The sequence below is a fragment of the Sus scrofa genome, unplaced genomic scaffold (genome assembly GCF_000003025.6).
Source record: "Sus scrofa isolate TJ Tabasco breed Duroc unplaced genomic scaffold, Sscrofa11.1 Contig1771, whole genome shotgun sequence".
NCBI classification, from domain to species: Eukaryota; Metazoa; Chordata; class Mammalia; order Artiodactyla; family Suidae; genus Sus; species Sus scrofa.
In genome coordinates, this window is record NW_018084946.1 from 1,069 (window position 1) to 19,974 (window position 18,906).

The 18,906-nt window shown below is 38.5% G+C and overlaps 2 pseudogenes; both read left to right on the forward strand.

Moving 5' to 3' along the window:
• Positions 1-3,669: 3,669 nt before the first annotated feature.
• On the forward strand, positions 3,670-4,766 carry LOC110258274 (annotated as a pseudogene).
• A 13,231-nt stretch (positions 4,767-17,997) lies between these two features.
• LOC110258275 lies at positions 17,998-18,906 on the forward strand (annotated as a pseudogene).

Consider the following 18,906-nt stretch of genomic DNA (forward strand, 5'->3'; position numbering starts at 1 on the left):
ATCTGGATTAGATCTGTAGTTATGAGGGTCAAGAGGTGGAGCAAGTGAGCAGATGTTGGTCAAAGGGCACAAACTTTCAGCTATAAAATGAATAAGTTGGGGATCTAATTTAGAGTAGGATTACAATAGTTAACAATTATGTATTATATTTTGAAATCTGATAGATAGTTCTGCTTAACTGTCACCATACACACACACACACACACACACACACACACACAAAGAGTAAATAGTAACTGTAGGTGATGGATATGTTAATTAACTTGACTGTGATAATTATTCACAATGTCTGTATGTCTTTATAAAAACCTTCCAGTTGAACAATTTTATGCAGTTTTTTTCAGTCATACTTCAAGAAACTGGGGGAAAAAAAGAAAAAAACAGAGAAGTGATATTATTCAGATACTAGAGAAGAGAGCCCAAGATAAGTAAAATATTCTCAAGCACCAGAGATTTTACTGAGACGGTATTGTCTTGAAACAAAAACCCTGTATAAAATGAGTTTTTAAGATTTTTAAAATTTCATTATTATTTAATCATTGACAGAAGCTCTATTTCTAAAGATACCATTTTCATAGTCATTAATCTATGTGATTTTGTGCAATTAACTAAATCAAGCTTATCTAAATTCAAAGTCCACCAAAGCCAAAAATATGATGTATAAACTATGTAAACTTTAAAATAAAACATTTATATTTGAGTAATCACTTATTTTAAGAAGGAGGGCAGACAGAAAAACAAAAATGATAAATCTCTGAATATTGCATAAAATGTTTCCTTTTTTTCTTTCCTTTTCTTTTTACAGCCACACCTACAGTATATGGAAGTTCCTGTACTAGTGGTTGAATTAGAGCTACAGCTGCAGCCTTTGCCACAGTCATGGCAACAATGGATCTGAGCCACATCTGTGACCTATGCTAAATATCGTGGCAATGCTGGCTCCTTAACCGTGAGTGTCCAGGGACTGAAACTTCTTTCTCACAGACATTATGTCAGGTTCTTTTTAAATTTTTTTAATTAAGTATAGTTTGTTTACAATGTTCTCTCAATTTCTGCTCTATAGCAAAGTGACCCAGTCAGATACACACATTTCTTCTAATACTATTTTCCATCATGTTCTAACTCAAGAGATTGGATGTAGTTCCCTGTGCTGTACAGTAGGACCTCACTGCTTATCCATTCTAAATGTCATAGTTTGCATCTACCACCCCCAAACTCCCAGTCCCTCCCACTCCCTGCACCTCCCTCCTGGCAACAGCAAGTCTGCTCTCCATGTCTCTGATATGTCTCTGTTTTGTAGATAGGATCATGTATGACGTATTTTAGATTCCACGTATTAATGATCTCCTACGGTATTTTTCTCTTTCTGACTTACTTCACTTAGTGTGAGAGTCTCTAAATCCATCCATGTTGCTGCAAATGGCAATAGTTTGTCCTTTTTATGTTTGAGTAGTATTCCATTATATATGTACCACATCTTCTTAATCCATTCATCTGTCAGTGGACATTTAGGTTGTTTCCATGTCTTGGCTATTGTGAATAGCGCTACAATGAACATAGGGGTGCATATATATTTTTGAATTAATGTTTGTCCAGATACATGTCCAGGGTGGGATTCCTGGACCATATGGTAGTTCTATATTTAGTTTTCTGAGGTACCTACATACTGTTTTCCGTAGTGGTTGTACCCATTTACATTCCCACTGACAGTGAAGGAGGGATCCCTTTTCTCCACACTCTCTCCAGCATTTGTTATTTGTTGACTTGTTGATAATGGCCATTATGACTGGTGTGAGATGGTAACTTATAGTAGTTTTGAGTTGCATTTCTCTAGTAATTAATGATGTTGAACAATTTTTCATGTGCCTACTGGCTAAGTGTATGTCTTCTTTTGAGAAATGTCTATTTAGGTCTTTTGCCCTTTTTTGATTGGTTGCTTTTTATTGTTGAATTTTATGAGCTATTTGTATATTTTGGAGATTAGGCCCTTGTCTGTTACATCATTTGCTAAGATTTTCTCCCATTTTGTGTGTTGTATCTTCATTTTTAAAAATAGTTTCCTTTGCTGTGCAAAATTTTAGTTTAATAAGGTCTTGGATTTTTTTGGTCTTTTATGGCCATACCCAGAGCATATGAAGGCTAGGGGTTGAATCAGAGCTGTAGCCACAGGCCTAAGCCAGAACCACAGCAATACCAGATACAGGGGGTGTCTGCAACTTACACTACAGCTAATGGGAATGCCGGATCCTTAACCCACTGACCAGATTCAGGGATTGAACCTCTATCTCATGGACACTGGTCAGATTTGTTTCCACTAAGTCATGACAGGAACTCCTATTTTTGTTTTTAACTGACCTTATTCTAGTGGGTGGATCAAACTAGATCCAAGGACATTATTCACTGATCTAGAACAAAATATTTTAAATATATATGAAAATATGCATAAGACCCCAAATAGCCAAAGAAATTTTGAAAAAGAGAAAATAGAAATGGAGGAATCAGGCTTCCTGACTTAGGACTACACTACACAGCTACAGTCATAAAAACAGTATGGTGCTGGCACAAAAACATACACATAGATCAGTGGAACAGAATAGAGAACTCAGAAATAAACCCATGCACCTCTGATTAACTAAACAAATAAGGCTAAAACATACAATTGCAGCAAGACAGTCTCTTCAACAAGTGGTCCTGGGAAAACTGGAGAGCTACATGTAAACGAATGAAGTTGGAACATTCCTTAACACCATAAAAAATCAAAATGGATTAAAGACCTAAATGTAAGCCCTAACACCATAAAACTGCTAGATGAAAACATAGGCAGAATGCTCTTTGACATACGTTGGCTTCTTGAACCCCTGAGCCCCAGCAGGAACTCCTAAAATGTTTTCTGATTATGAATATTCATTTTTAATTTAGAATCCAGAGGATGTGGTTCTGCATTCATAGAGATTTGTAATTATTCCAAATGAAGGAAATACCTAGAATTGTGTTTGAATAAAATAATATCTCTGTAACTATGCCTTGATTTCTTTAAATTCAGAGTATGTTTTTCTTAAAGAGAAAGGTAATTTCTCATTCCACGTTATTTTAAAGGAGTAGGCTGTATTTAATTTAGATCACCATTTGATTGTCTAAGTTTCTTGCTCCCTTGTACCCTTTGGTACTGTTTTGCAAAATAAGAGTGAATAGAAATAAGTAAACAACACAGAAACTAATGAGGAAAATGTTCTAAGCAGATAAAATTTGTCACACTGAGAAATATTACTGAAAGTCCTGGGTATATGACCTTAGAAATGAATTGCTTGCAGCCAAAATATAGAAAGAGGGCTGCATGCCTGCTGCATATTTCCTTCTTTTCTTTTTTTTTTGTCTTTTTTTGCCTTTTCTAGGGCCACTCCTATAGCATATGAAGCTTCCTAGGCTAGGGATCTAATCAGAGCTGTAGCCACTGGCCTACCATAGCCACAGCAAGGCCAGATCCAAGCCGCATCTGACCTACACCACAGTTCATGGCAAACACTGGATCCTTAACCCACTGAGCAAGGCCAGGGATCGAACCCGCAACCTCATGGTTCCTAGTCAGATTCGTTAACCACTGAGCCACTAAGGAAACTCCCGTCTTTCCTTATTTTCAACCCTCTTTTTTTGTTTTTGTTTTTAAAAAAGCTGCACAGAACCAGAGATCTAACCATAAATCAAACAAGGGTTTCAGAATTTTTCCTCCTGGGCCTCTCAGATGATCCAGAACTGCAACCCCTCCTCCTTGGGCTGTTCCTGTCCATGTACCTGGTCACCATGTTGGGGAACCTGCTCATCATCCTGGCTGTTACCTCTGACTCCCACCTTCACACCCCCATGTACTTCTTCCTCTGCAACCTGTCCTTGACTGACATGGGCTTCATCTCTACCACTGTCCCCAAGATGATTGTGAACATACAAACTCACAGCAGAGTCATCTCCTATGCAGGCTGCTTAACTCAGATGTCTATTTTTACTCTTTTTGGATGTATGGATAGTACTCTACTGACTGTGATGGCCTATGACAGGTTGTGGCCATCTGTCACCCACTGCACTACCCGGTCATCATGAACCCACCCCTATGTTGCTTCTTACTCTTGGTGTCTTTTTTCATCAGCCTTTTGGACTCCCAGGTGCACAATTGGATTGTGATACAACTTCCCTGCTTCAAGGATGTGGAATTTCCAATTTCTTCTGTGACCCTTCTCTGCTCCTCAAGCTAGCCTGTTCTGATACTCTCACCAATAACATAGTCATGTATTTTTTGGCGCCGTTTATGGTGGTACTCAGGTCTCAGGGATCATTTTCTCTTATACTCGAATTCTTTCCTCCGTTCTGAGAGTCTCTTCATCAGGTGGGAGGTCTAAAGCCTTCTCCACCTGTGGCTCTCACCTGGCAGGTGTTTGCTTATTTTATGGAACAGGCCTTGGGGTGTATCTCAGCTCAGCTGTCTCACATTTTCCCAGGAAGGATGCAGTGGCCTCAGTGTTGTACACGTGGTCACCCCCATGCTGAACCCCTTCATCTATAGCCTGAGGAACAGAGACATCAAAAGAGCCATGAGAGGTTCCTCAGCAAAACTACCTAATCTAAGTACTTGTGTCATCCATTTGGAATGTAGTTGGAACATGCAGCAAAATGCAATGTCTAGACCTGAAAAGTCTTCCTCTCACATTACATCTTTTTGTAGCTCTTATGGCCTTCATCCCTATCATTGCCTCACATTTGAATATTGCTTCATTTGATATGTCTTTCATGGGACTAGGAGAGTTTTGGATGTTTGCATATCATAATTACTGCATGGCTAACTCTTATTGTATCTATGGAGATGTCTGTAGTTTATCATGTTGACCCAAGCTTCCTGAAAAGATGACCAGCTCTCTTTTTATTATTGAAAATGTCTATTATTTTTGACAACTTTTTCCAAACTGTTTATGCAGGATATGTATGAAGAATCATGCCACTGCTTCTCAAGCTTGGCTTTTATTGAAATCTTCCAGGATGCTTAAAAATGCTGACAACTGGATCTCAACATCAGATTTCCTGATAATTGAATGGGTTGTGTCTGGAGCATGAGGATTTTTTTTAAAGCACCTAGGTGGTTAGAGTTTATGGCTAGGTAGGGAACTTCTGATCTAAGAAATCTTTCATTCCAAGTTGACCTCTATGCTTGGTTTCTAATTGCTCATAGAAGAAGATCCTAAAGAGATCAGAGCTCAAAGGCAGAAGATATGAAGAGTCTACTATAGCAACGGGCAGTTTATTTTCCCCATTAATTCTTTTCTTCTTTATTTTTTAAGCTGCCACACCTGTGGCATATGGAAATTCCCTGGGTAATGGGTCAAACCAGAGCTGCAGCTTCAGGCCTACACCACAGTCACAGCCACACAGGATCTGAGCCATATTCGTGACCTGTGCTGTAGCTTGCGGCAACACTGGATCCTTAACCCACTAAGCAGCAGGTTTGAGCTTTCATCTTCACAGAGGAGGCATCTGATACTTAACCTACTGCCACAACAGGAACCCCATCACCATTACTCTGTTTATGATTCTTCACATAAGGTGTCTCTCTATACCATTAGAGCTTGGCTTATGTGCTATTTGTGAAGGCATTGTTTCTGTTCCGAACCCACACTTCTATACTTTGCTTTAGGATGGGGCTCTTGAAATTACTGCTCTATTTTCCATCCTGTGTTCATCTTACATTTATTCAAGAATGGTCAGAAAAGTCTCTTTGCCTGAAATGCTCAACCTAAGTGTTCAACTTTTCCCTTTATACCCTCATTCCTTAGGTGTAGTAACTTCTTCCTACACTTATGATAGTTGTGTTATGCTTTGTTCTTTTTTGCCTTTAACCAACTCCTATTAAATTTTCTCCATTAAAATGACTCATTGGTTTCTCTTTTCTTCACTGAATCCTAACTGATACTTACATACCCTACAAGGTATGTAATAACTTGTAATGTACCTGCAATTGGAAGTTTGCAAAATGTTCAAAGGGAAAAAGGTGGTGGTCAAGGCTCTGTCTTAGTTTGGGTACACCACTGGAAAATAGGTTGTGATGTCATCTTCTAGTTGCTGTGTGCTCTAATGATGGATCATCAAGTCACACAATATCACAATGAATTTTTCATCACTTCGATTAATTTAGGATTGTAAAGACGCATGCTGTCAGCAAATGGGATCTCTTCCCTTTACTAGAAGCAGCCGGATTAGGACCTCACTTGGTTACCATGACTTCCTGTATTCTGTCACAAGAACAAAGTGAGAGGGTTCCTGTGTGTCCCACAGGATGAGTGTCCATGCATTTCTACATGTCAGAAAATATTTTCATAGGAGTAGTCTTGTCCCTCTGAAAGCTGTGCAAAATCAGCTTAATTTACTTTGCATTCAGTCTTTAGGTTATTTAGGTAGGCATTTCTCTACCAACTACAGAGATGACAAATATAAAGCAAATTTTATTGGAGTCTAGTTGAGTTACAATGTTGTGTTAATTTCAGGTGTACAGTGATATGAATCAGTTGTACACAAACATACATCTAGTCCTTTTGAGAAAATTTGATATTAAAAAAAGATATACTTAGCTTTGTTATGAAAGAATACAATACATTTGGTTGAGGAAAATTCCAATAGTTTTTAGGAAGAGTTCCATAATTTAAATTCCACATATTAGGGAGATCATACATACTCCTCAAACAATGTTACTTTTAAAAAATGCTTTTTATTTTTTCCATTATGTCTGGTTTACAGTGTTCTGTAAATTTTCCACTGTACAGCAAAGTGACCCAGTCACACATACACATATATATTCTTTTTCTCACATTATCCTCCATCATGCTCCATCATAAGTGAGTAGATATAATTCCCAAGGCTATACAGCAGAATCTCCTTGCTAATGCATTCCAAAGGCAATAATTTGCATCCTTTAACCCCAGATTCTCAGTCTTTTCAGCAAGTGATGCTGGGAAAACTGGACAGCCACATGAAAATCAATGAAACTAGAACACACCCTCACACCATGCACAGAAATAAACTCAAAATGGCTTAAAGACTTAAACATAAGACAAGACATCATCAAACTCATGGAAGAAAACCTAGGCAAAACATTCTATGCCATCAACCTTACAATGTTTTCTTAGGTCAATTTCCCAAGGCAACAGAAATAAAAGCAAAAATAAACCAATGGGACATAATCAAACTGACAAGCTTTGGCACAACAAAGGGAAACCATAAAAAAAAGACAACATACAGAATTGGAGAAAATAGTCTCAAAATATGCAATCAAAAAATGTTCTAATAGGTAGTATTGGTTACCTCATCTCAGCCAGTCTATCAGTTAAAAATTTTGTCAATGCTATTCTATAGATGAGGAAGTTAGAAAGATGTCGTATCATAATCAAGATCACAGTTTCCAAGATGCTCACTTAAAATTAACTTCATTATCACAAGGAGATAAAATGGAGCAGTGGAGTTACCACTGTGGTGCAGTGGGTTAAGGCTCCACCTGCAATGGCCTGGATAGCTGCAGAGGCACAGGTTTGAGCCCCAGTCTGGCACAATGTGTTAAAGGATTTTTTTAATGGTATAAACATAACTATCATTGGTTTTCATATCCCATGTCATAAATTCATATTCATTATTGACTCTAGAATCTTATTCCTTAAAATCACCATGAAATCATATCAGGTGAATAATACATTCTCCCCCTGTGGACTAATTATTTTAGGTGCCCCAATACCCAGTCCCCCCTCTCATATCCACCTCTACTTACCTGCCATGTTCTCTCCTAAATATACTGTCCAGTAATTATCTACACACACATAAATATCATGCTTTGCTCCATATCCAGTTTGCTTTGGTATACATTTCAGCTTCTCCTATCGCTTAATGACAAACCAATCTCTGCATTCATCAGCAGAATGGTCACTGTGTCAAGAAGACTGCACGGATAAGACTGAGAAGGTTACACCACCACACTATCCACATACATCCCACTCGCTTCACTAGCAAAAAACAAAACAAAAACAGGTACTCCCAAACCATATTTTATGAAAGCCTTCAAGAGCTGAAAACACAAAGAAACCTAAAGCAAATAGGTTCCAGGGAGAATAGAGTCCACTCTAGTTAGTGTATATCAGAAACCCTGGGAACATTGCTTCAGTTTGGCATTGGAATGGCTACAGATTGGCCTGATGTGGATGGAGGGGCTCTCCTAGTTGGTCAGAAATCAGGGGGTCTACTTGAAATTGAGCAAGCAGAAGCAGTAGAGGGGTGGTCTGCAGGAGTGCCCAGTGGAGGGGAAGACCTACCCATTTGCTTGGGCACCTCCAGATTATTTTATGTTGTTGTTAAGACTCCGTCTTAGTGTTGGGTACGCCACTGGGAAATAGGGTGTGATGTCATATTTTCAGTTGCTGTGTGGCTCTATGATATCTGAGGATCATTAAATCACCCAAATCATCACAATGAATTTATCTTCTTTTCCATTATTTAGGATTGTAATGTGGTCAAGCAAATGGGAGCTCATACCTTTACCAGAAATGGCCTGCTTAGGACTTCGCCCGATTATCATGCCATTCTGTATTCTGTCACAAGAACTAAGTCTGAGGGCTCCTGTTTGTGCTCCACAAGATGAGTGTCCATTCCTGCTTAGATTTGTTAGGCTTCATTTTTAATGGTAGTAGTCTGGGCCCTCTGAAGCTGTGCAAGACTAGTTCAATTTACTTCACGTTTCACTATTTAAGTTATTGAGGTAGGCATTTCACTACAATGAACGTAGATGTCAAACACAAAGAAAATTTTATTGGAGCCTTTTTGACCTACAATATTGTGTTAACTTTAGGTATACAGCAAAGTGAATCAGTTATCAACCAAAAATATCCATTTGTTTGTGAGAAATGTTGATATTAAAGAAAACAATACACTTGACTTTGCTATGAAAGAAAATAATACATTTGACAGAGGAAAATTTCTAATAGTTTTTAGGAAGAGATGTAGCCCAATAAGAAATGATTAACTGTACTGAAATGTTATATATGCATATCAACTTATGCAAACCTAAGTAATAGCCAAAGCATCTTGGAAAGAGCCGTAGTTATGTTGTTTTTGTGTGTGTGTTTGGTTTAATTTCAGTTTATGTTCTGCTAAATATATATATCCTGTTTTAGGAAGATGTGGTATATACACACAATGGAATACTACTTGGACATAAAAAAGAATGACATAATGCCATTTGCAGCAACATGGATGGAACTAGAGACTTTCATCCTGAGTGAAGTAAGTCAGAGAAAGACGAAAACCATATGATGTCACTTGTATCTGGAATATTATATACAGCACAAAGAAACCTTTCCAAAGAAAATAAAATCATGGACTTGGAGAATAGACTTGTGGTTGCCAAGGGGGAAGGAGGGAATGGGAGGGACTGGGAGCTTGGGGTAAATAGATGCAGAATATTGCCTTCAGGATGGATTACAATGGGATCTTGTTCTGTAGCACTGGGAACTCTATCTAGTCACTTATGATGGACCACATAATGTGAGAAAAAAATTTATGTACACATAAATGTGTAACTGGGTCACCATGCTGTACAGCATAAAAAAAATGAAAGCCAAAAAATTGAATAAAAACATAAAATTCTCACAGCAAGTGAAAATAGGAAAATGCAAATCCAAAAATACTATAATAGAAAGTATCCACCTGAGTATCAGTGCTAGGTGTGCTACAATATTCATGTAATATATCTCCACAATGTTCACAATTGATGAAATGGGAGTAAATACCCTCTGTTCCTTTTGAGTTCAATGATTTAGATTCCACATAAAAAGGGGATCATACATACTCCTCAAAAAATGTTCTAATAAGTAATTTTATGTACCTCATCTCAACCACCCTATCAGTTGAAATTTTTTGTTAACTTCATTCTACAGATGAGGTTGTTAGAAAGATGATTTGTATGCTACTCAAGATCACAGTTAGTAATACCAGGTAACATAAATTCCAAGATGCTCATTTAAAATTAACTTCCTTGTTGGGAAGAGATCAAATGGAGCAGTAGGGAGTTACAACTATGGCGCAGTGGGTTAAGGATCTGACTGCAGCAGCTTATGTTTCTGCAGAGGTACAGGTTTTGTCCCTGGCCAGGCACAGGAGGTTAAAGGATGTTTTATGGTACAAATATAACTACCACTGGTTTCCTCGTCTCATATCCTATAAATTGGCATTGTCATTGACTCTAGAATCTTATCCCTTGAAATCACTATGCATCATTTCAGTTTAATAATAGTTTTTTCCCCTGTGGACTAATTATTTTAGTTGCCCCAATACCCAGTCTCCCCTCTCATATCTACCTCTACTTACCTGCCATGTGTTCTCTCCTAAATATACTCTCCATCACTTATCCACACACAGGTAATAACATGCTTTGCTCCGTATCCAATTTGCTTTGGTGTACATTAGCTTTTCCTATCACTTAATGCCAAACCAATCTCTGTATTCATCAGCAGAGAGGTCACTGTGTCGGGAAGGCTGCATGGATAAGACTGAGAAGGTTATACGACCACACTATCCACATACCTCCTGCTCTATCCACCAGCAAAAAAATGAAACAAAACAGGTAATCCCCAACCATATTTTATGAAAGGCTTCAAGAGCTGAAAACACAAAGAAACCTAAAGCAAAGAGATTCCAGGGAGAATGGAGTCCACCCTGGGAACATTGGCTTAATTTGACATTGGAATGGCTGCAGATTGGCCTGATGTGGATGGAGGGGCTCTCCTAGTTGGTCAGAAATCAGGGGGTCTACTTGAAATTGAGCAACCAGAAGCAGTAGAGGGGTGGTCTGCAGAAGAACCCAGTGGAGGGGAAGATCTACCCATTTGCTTGAGCAGCTCCAGATTATTTTATGTAGATTATGGTGGTGGGATGAAGTTGGGAATATGCTAGAAAGCAGGCAAATGGACTTGATCTTAAAATGCTTGGAGCACATTGGGATGTCGTCACTTGAGGATAGATTTTAGAAAATCTGACCTTTTTTCCTCCTTTTTCTTCTCTCCTCTCTCTGTTGAGAGAACACAGTTCCTGTGGTGAGGTATTCTCAGGGGCCCATGAGTCAAGGAACTATGGGAGTTCTCTGGATAATTTTCTGTGTACTTGTGAATCATAACAATAGCCCCATGAGTGAGCTGGAGAAGTGCTCCTCTGCCAATCAAGCCTCCAGGTGTCTGTAGCCCTGACTGACTGCTAGATTGCAACATTCTGGAAGGCCCTCTGAAATATTTAAGTAAATATCAGTTACCAAATAAAGACAAAATCAAGAGTATCCTAATAGGGAAACCTAATTCCATTAGAGGAAACTTAGAAGTGAAGACTCATTGAATTAGTAAACACCCCCCTCACACACACACACCCGTAAATCTCCACAATATAAAGTGCCATTCCAAGTAAGAACTAAGGTAATGAAAATAAGTAATCCTTGGAGACATATATTAGCTGAGAAAATTGAAAAGGTATCACATTCTTGCTGTAGATGGCCCAGTGCTGCATAGATTTTGTGATGAATACAATGGGTTTACAGGGATTAAAATCATACATTGACTGATTACATTGGGGGAAATATCTGAAATATTATGTTAACATTCTGCAACATGTTACATGTAAGGAGACAAGGTATGGGTGAAACATCCTCCTGAAGAGACTAGGGACCAAGAACCTTCCAGGCATGTTCAGTTTTCTCTTTTTTTACTTCTTCCATTAATACAAACAAGTCTCCAGAGACTGGGACAACATGGACCAACTGGCTAATTATGAGCTTTGTGCACTGAGACCTCAGGTCACACCACTGTACATAATTGGCCAGTGCTTCCATCTCTTCAGTTTGCCAGTTCTAAGAGTATGGATTCTAGACCCGTGTCTCCATCATTGTGAGCATCTGTATCGGTGGTTCCCAGCCTGAGTCTGACTTCCTGCCAGTTCTGAGGAGAGAGCCTGAACCTTCATCACACACCAGGCAGGAGAGGGCAGTGAATCTCTACTCCTTGGTCATGGTCCAGCAGAGATGCATCCAAGCCCAGTAAGTGTTGAGGGGAAAGAGTGATTGATGGAGGGTTTCTTGGGAAGCATGATTTTTCTCCAGGAGGCTAAATGATGGTTGGTATAGAAAGATGAAGGGTCATCGATGTACAGAATTTTGGAGCAGAGCCCTCTGAAATTTTTGTTCTTGGTTCTGGTTTGGGTGTGAGAATTCTCATTCAGACTTCTGCATCCATCCTCACTGGCTTTGCCTCTGCCTGGCATCCCTCCCACCATAGCAGAACAAGAACCCTCTAAACTTCCCTCTTAGCAATTCAAATGCTCATGAAAGCAATGATGAAGATGAGAAGGAGGATGGCATTAAACAAAACATCATGTACTGTTGATGAGTGTCGGGCTCTGTGGTTTGTGTATTATGTCTCTTGTTTGAGTACATCTGCATCATCTCTCAAACTGTAAGTACCCACATCCCATGATTATTTCAATAAGAGGAAGGCACAGCATTTTATGTAACATTTACTGTGGTATTGGTTAGTACGAGTTAAAGCCATGTTTGAAGCCAGTCATCCTGGACAGACTGAGTCCAGACACAATGCATCTGAGCAGGCTTTCCCCTGCCAACCTCAGCAGTCATGTGTCTTCCCTGTGAGAGCTGGCAGAAACTCCCTGCTCACAAAGCCCTTCTCTCTGGAGTTTTCCTGCAGAACACAGTAGGTAGTGTTTGCTGTATGGATGATAGGAAAGATGTTTGAGTGACAGAAAGAGACAGAGAAAGACAAATGCCATCTGATATCACTTATATTTGAAATCTAAAGCATGGCACAAATCAGAGTTCCCATCGTGGCACAGGGGAAATGAATCCATGGGAACCATGAGGTTGCATGTTCAATCCCTTCCTCCCACTGTTGCCATGAGCTGTGGTGTAGGTCACAGACATGGCTCAGATCTGGTGCTGTTTTTGCTATGGTGTAGGCCAGCAGCTGTGACTCTGATTAGACCCCAGCCCCGGACAATCCATATGCCACAGGTGGGCCTTAAAGAGCAAAATATAAAATAAAGTAAATAAAATAAAATAAAATAAAATAAGGCACAAATGATCCTATATACAAAACAGAAATAGACTCACAGACATAGAGAACACTTGTGGTTGCCAAGGGGAAGGGAGAGGAATGGGATGGACTGGGAGTTGGGGTTGATAGTTCCAAACTCTTACATTTAGAATGGATAAGCAATAAGGTCATGCTGTACAACCTAGGGAACCATATCCAGTCTCTTGGGATAGAACGTGATGGAAGATGGCATGAAAAAAAATGTATACATATGTATGACGTGGTCAATATGCTCTGCAGCAGACATTGACACAGCACTGTAAATCAACTGTACTCTGATGAAAATAAAATAAAATAAAATCACAAAAAGAATTGGTGCAGGATATTTAAGGATAGATCTCTCTATTGATCTTGCTCCTGGATCTTATTTCAACTGTCTACTTCTTCCTCCATACCCATTATCAGCCTACTCAACCACAAAAGGAGACATAAAAATTAGTCTTGGGATCCATTCCTACTTAGGAAAATGAAACTATTTAAAATAACGTACATCAGATGTATCTGCCGTTAGACTTCTGCACCTCTGCTTGGAACTTTCAGAGAGTCTGAAAACATGGAAATCAAGGCATAGGACTTAGACAATAAAAATATAAGCAATTAATATGAGTAAAACTGAATATTCACTAGTTCTTAGAAATTGAACTATTCGCCACTCACAGTTCATATGCATATTCTCATTTGTAAGATACAAAGTGTGGCACAAGAATTTTCATAGGACTGTTGTAAAAGGACTCTGATATAAATAATAATATAAAGTGTTTAAGTTAACTATTTAATAAATAAAATATATGATTATATAAGTACAGTAAATATACACAAACAATATAGTTTAAATGTGTTAAATTTATATTAAAATACATAAATATAAATTTATAAATTTATAAACCAAATAAGTTATGTTTTGCCTTTTGCAACCATGTGCATCAGGAAAAATGTTTGAAGTACTTATTTGTATTCACAAAGAGATTTCACCTCAAAGTTTAGGTAAAGTACATTTTAGAGGAAATATGCTAAGGTGAGATTTTTAAGAAATCTACTTAGAGGTACATAAATGAATATTGACATCATGGAAATGTTGACAAGGAAATATACCCATCAACTTCATGCCACTGGTTACTTTTAGGGGACAGGTATACAGAGGGATGGGATTGAGCTGAGATCCAAGAAAAAGCCAAATGTTATCAGATATGTTTCACACCTCAATAAAATATGAAAACTGAAGCAAGTATTATTAAACATTCATATTTAATAAGTGATGGTGTGTATTGATGAGAGCAATTATAGGTAATATTCCTGGAGCTTTCTTTAAGTGTTGGGCAATATTCCAAGACAGTGTTTATTAAGCCCAGATTCTCATTAGTGTGATTGAAAAAGTCACCTGCAGAGATCCTGATATTGGTTCTAGGCTGAGGGTGTGTTGTCTGCGTATTTTTAAAATAAGCACACATGAATTACCAGCCAACTGGCACTTAAAAGCACTGGTCTAAGCAATATTACTGATTTTGTCAAACTTTCTTTCAATAGTCTCACTAGGTAGGTTCAATTATTACCCTAATTTCATAGTAAGGAAACTTCCCAGACTTGTTTACATTATTAATTTTGATTTTTTTCTGCATCAAATCATAGAGTGACATGTCAAAACAATGAAACTGAATTACCATCAGGTAGCAGAAGTGAGAGAATTGCAATTCCTGTATCAGGAAAGATTGACATGCAAACCTGCTAGCTAGATGTGAGAAGGCTGGGTCATACTCTGGGCTCTGGGGCCTCCCCTAGTGCTAAGCTCCTCAGCTGTAAACGAGAGGATTTATGGTCAGGAAAACAAGCCTATTAGGTGTCTGAAGCCTATTAGCTCCACATCATTAGTATCAGGAGACTCAAGTCAAAACCCCATTGAAATATCACTTCTCATATGTTAGGATGGCAATTACATATAAAAAAGACAACAAATGTTGGTGAAGCTCTGGAGAAAAGGCAGCCCTTGCACCTGATTGGTGGGAATGAATATTGGTACAGCCATTATGGAAAACAGATGGAAGTCTCTTAAAAATTAAAAATTGCTGCTAATTGAAATAGGACTACCGCATCATCCGGCAACTCCACTTCAGGGTATATCCCAAACAAATGAAATTGGGACCTCAAAGAACTGTCTGCCCTCCCATGTTTTTTGCAGCATTATTCAAATAGTAAAATATGGAAGCAACCAACATGTCTGTTGACAGATGAGGGGATGAAGGAAATGTTTTGTGTATTTAGACAAAGGAATACTATTCAGCCATAAAAGAAGGAACTCCTGCCATTTGTGACAACATGGATGGAACTGGAGAGTTCAATTATACTCACTGAAATACACCAAACATAGGAAGACAAATACTGCATGATCTCACTTATGTGTAGAATCTATGAAAATCAAACTCATAGGATCATCTGGATTAGATCTGTAGCTGGGAGGGCAAGAGGTGGTGGAAGTGAGCAGATGCTGGTCAAAGGGCACAAACTTTCAGTTATAAAATGAGTAAGTTGGGGGGATCTGATTTATAGTATGGTAACCATAGTTAACAATTATGTATTTTATTCTTGAATTCCGCTAGTGAGATCTGCTAAACTGTTACCAAACTCTCTCTCTCTCTCTCTCTCTCTCTCACACACACACACACACACACACACACACACACACACACAAATAGTAACTGTAGGTGATGGGTATGTTAATTAACTTGATTGTGATAATCATTCACAATGTCTGTGTGTATTAAATCATTTTGTACATCTTTATAAAAACATTTCAGCTGAACAATTTTATGCAATTTTTGTCAGTAATACTTCAATAAACTGGGAAAAAAAGAAAAAAAAATAAAGTGATATTATTTGGATACTGTAGAAGAGTGTCCAAAATAAGTAAAGTATTCTCAGACACCAGAGATTTTACTGAGATAGTATTATTTTGAAACAATAACCCTGTATAAAATAAAAATATTGGAGTGTTTTTAAAATTTCATTATTATTTAATCATTGACATAAAATTTGTCTAATTTCTAAATACACCAGTAGGATTTCTAGACCATATGGTAGTTCTATATTTAGTTTTCCAAGAACCTACATAATGTTTTCCATAGTGGTTGTACCAATTTACATTCCCACTGACATTGAAGGAGGGAAACATTTTCTCCACACCCTCTCCAGTATTTGTTATTGGTTGACTTATTAATGATGGCGATTCTGACAGGTGTGAGGTGGTACCTTATAGTAGTTTTTGATTTGCATTTCTGTAATAATTAATGATGTTGAGAGTTTTTTCATGTGCCTACTGGCTAACTATATGTCTTCTTTGAAGAAATGTCTATTTAGGTCTTCTGTCCAATTTTCAATTGTGTTGCTTTTTTTATTGTTGAATTTTATGAGCTATTTGTATACTTTGGAGAAGAGGCCCTTGTCTGTTGCATCATTTGCAAAGATTTTCTCCCATTCTGTGAATTATCTCTTCATTTTAAAAAATAGTTTCCTTTGCTGTGCAAAATCTTTTTAGTTTAATAAGATCCTGGATTTTTTTTTTTTTTTTTTTTGTCTCTATAGGGCTGCGCCCAGAGCATATGGAGGTTCCAAGGCTAGGGGTTGAATCAGAGCTGTAGCCACAGGCCTAAGCCATAGCCACAGCAATACCAGATACAAGCTGTGTCTGCAACCTACACCACAGCTCATGGCAATGCTGGATCCTTAATCCACTGACCAAGCCCAGAGATCAAACCTGCATCCTCATGGATACTCGTCAGATTTGTTTCCACTGAGTCATGACCCAAACTCCTGTTCTTGTTTTTAATTGACATTATTCTAGGAGGTGGATCAAACAAGATCCAAGGATATTCTTTACAGAAGTAGAACAAAATATTTTAAATATACATGAAAACACAAATAGACCCCAAAAAGCCAAACAAAATTGGAAAATACAACCCAGAAATGGTAGAATCAGGCTTTCTGACTTCAGACCATACACAGCTACAGTCATGAAAACAGTATGGTGCTGGAAAACAACAGACACATAGATCAGTGAAACAGAATAGAAAACACAGAAATAAACCCATGCACCTATGGTCAACTAATCTAGACAAATAAGGCTAGAATCTGCAATTGCCAAAAAGTCACTTCAGTAAGTGGTGCTGGGAAAACTGGACAGCTACATGTAAAAGAATGAAGTTAGAACACTCTCTAATACCATACCAAAAAATGGATTAAAGACCTAAATGTAAGGCCGGACACTATAAAACTGCTAGATGAAAACATAGGCAGAATGCTCTTTGACATATGTTGGCTTCTTGAACCCCTGAGCCACAGCAGGAACTCCTAAAATGTTTTCTGATTATGAATATTCATTTCTAATTTAGAATCCAGATGACATGGTTCTGTGTTCATAGAGATTTATAATTATTCTAAATGAAGGAAATACCTAGAATTGTGTTTGAATAAAAAAAGATTTCTGCAACTATGTCTTGATTTCTTTAAATTCAAAGTATGTTTTTCTTAAGGAGGAAGGCGATTTCTCATTCTACATTATTTTTAAAGAAGTAGGCTATATTCCATTTAGATCATGAATTGATTGTCTCTAAGGTTCTTGCTCCCTCTTACCCCTCAGTAGTGTTTTACAAAGCAAGAGTGAATAGAAATAGGTGGATAACACAGAAACCAAAGAGGAACATGTTCTAAGCAGATAAAATTTATCACACTGAGACACTGGGTATATGACCTTGGAAATGAAATGCTTGCAGACAAAATATGAAAAGAATGCTGCATTCCCACTTACATATTTCCTTGTTTTCAACCCTCCTTTTTTGTTTAAAATTTGTCCAAGTTACACAGAACCAGAAATGTAACAAATGTTTCAGAATTGTTCCTCCTGGGCCTCTCAGATGGTCCAGACCTGCAGCCCTTCCTCTTTGTCCTGTTCCTGTCCATGTACCTGGTCACCATGCTGGGGAACCTGCACATCATCCTGGCTGTCACCTCGACTCCCACCTCCACACCCCTATGTACTTATTCCTCTGCAGCCTGTCTTTGGCTGACATGGGCTTCATCTCTACCACCATCCCCAGGATGATTGTGAACATCCACACTCACAGCACAGTCATCTCCTATGTGGGCTGCTTAACTCAGATGCCTATTTTTATTATTCTGGGGGCTGTGGATTGTACACTTCTAACTGTGATGGCCTATGACAGGTTTGTGGCCATCTGTCACCCACTGCACTACCTGGTCATCATGAACTCACACCTCCGTTGCAACTTAGTTTTGGTGTCTTTTTGGTTAGCCTTTTGGAGTCTCAGGTGCACAATTGGATTGTGCTACAACTTACCTGCTTCAAGAATGTGGAAATTTCTAATTTCTTCTGTGACCCTTCTCTACTCCTCAAGGTAGCCTGTTCTGACACTCTCACCCATAACTTAATCATGTATTTTGTTGGTGCCATTTTTGCTGGGACTCCAGTCTCAGGGATCTTTTTCTCTTACTATAAAATCACTTCTTCCATTCTGAGAATCCCCTCTCCAGGAGGGAGATATAAAGCCTTCTCCACCTGTGGCTCTCACCTGGTAGGTGTTTGCTTATTTTATGGAACAGGCCTTGGGGTGTACTTCAGCTCAGCTGTCTCACATTCTCCCAGGAGGGATTCAGTGGCCTCAGTGTTGTATACTGTGGTCACCCCCTGCTGAATCCCTTCATCTACAGTTTGCGAACAGTGACATCCAAAGGGCCATGA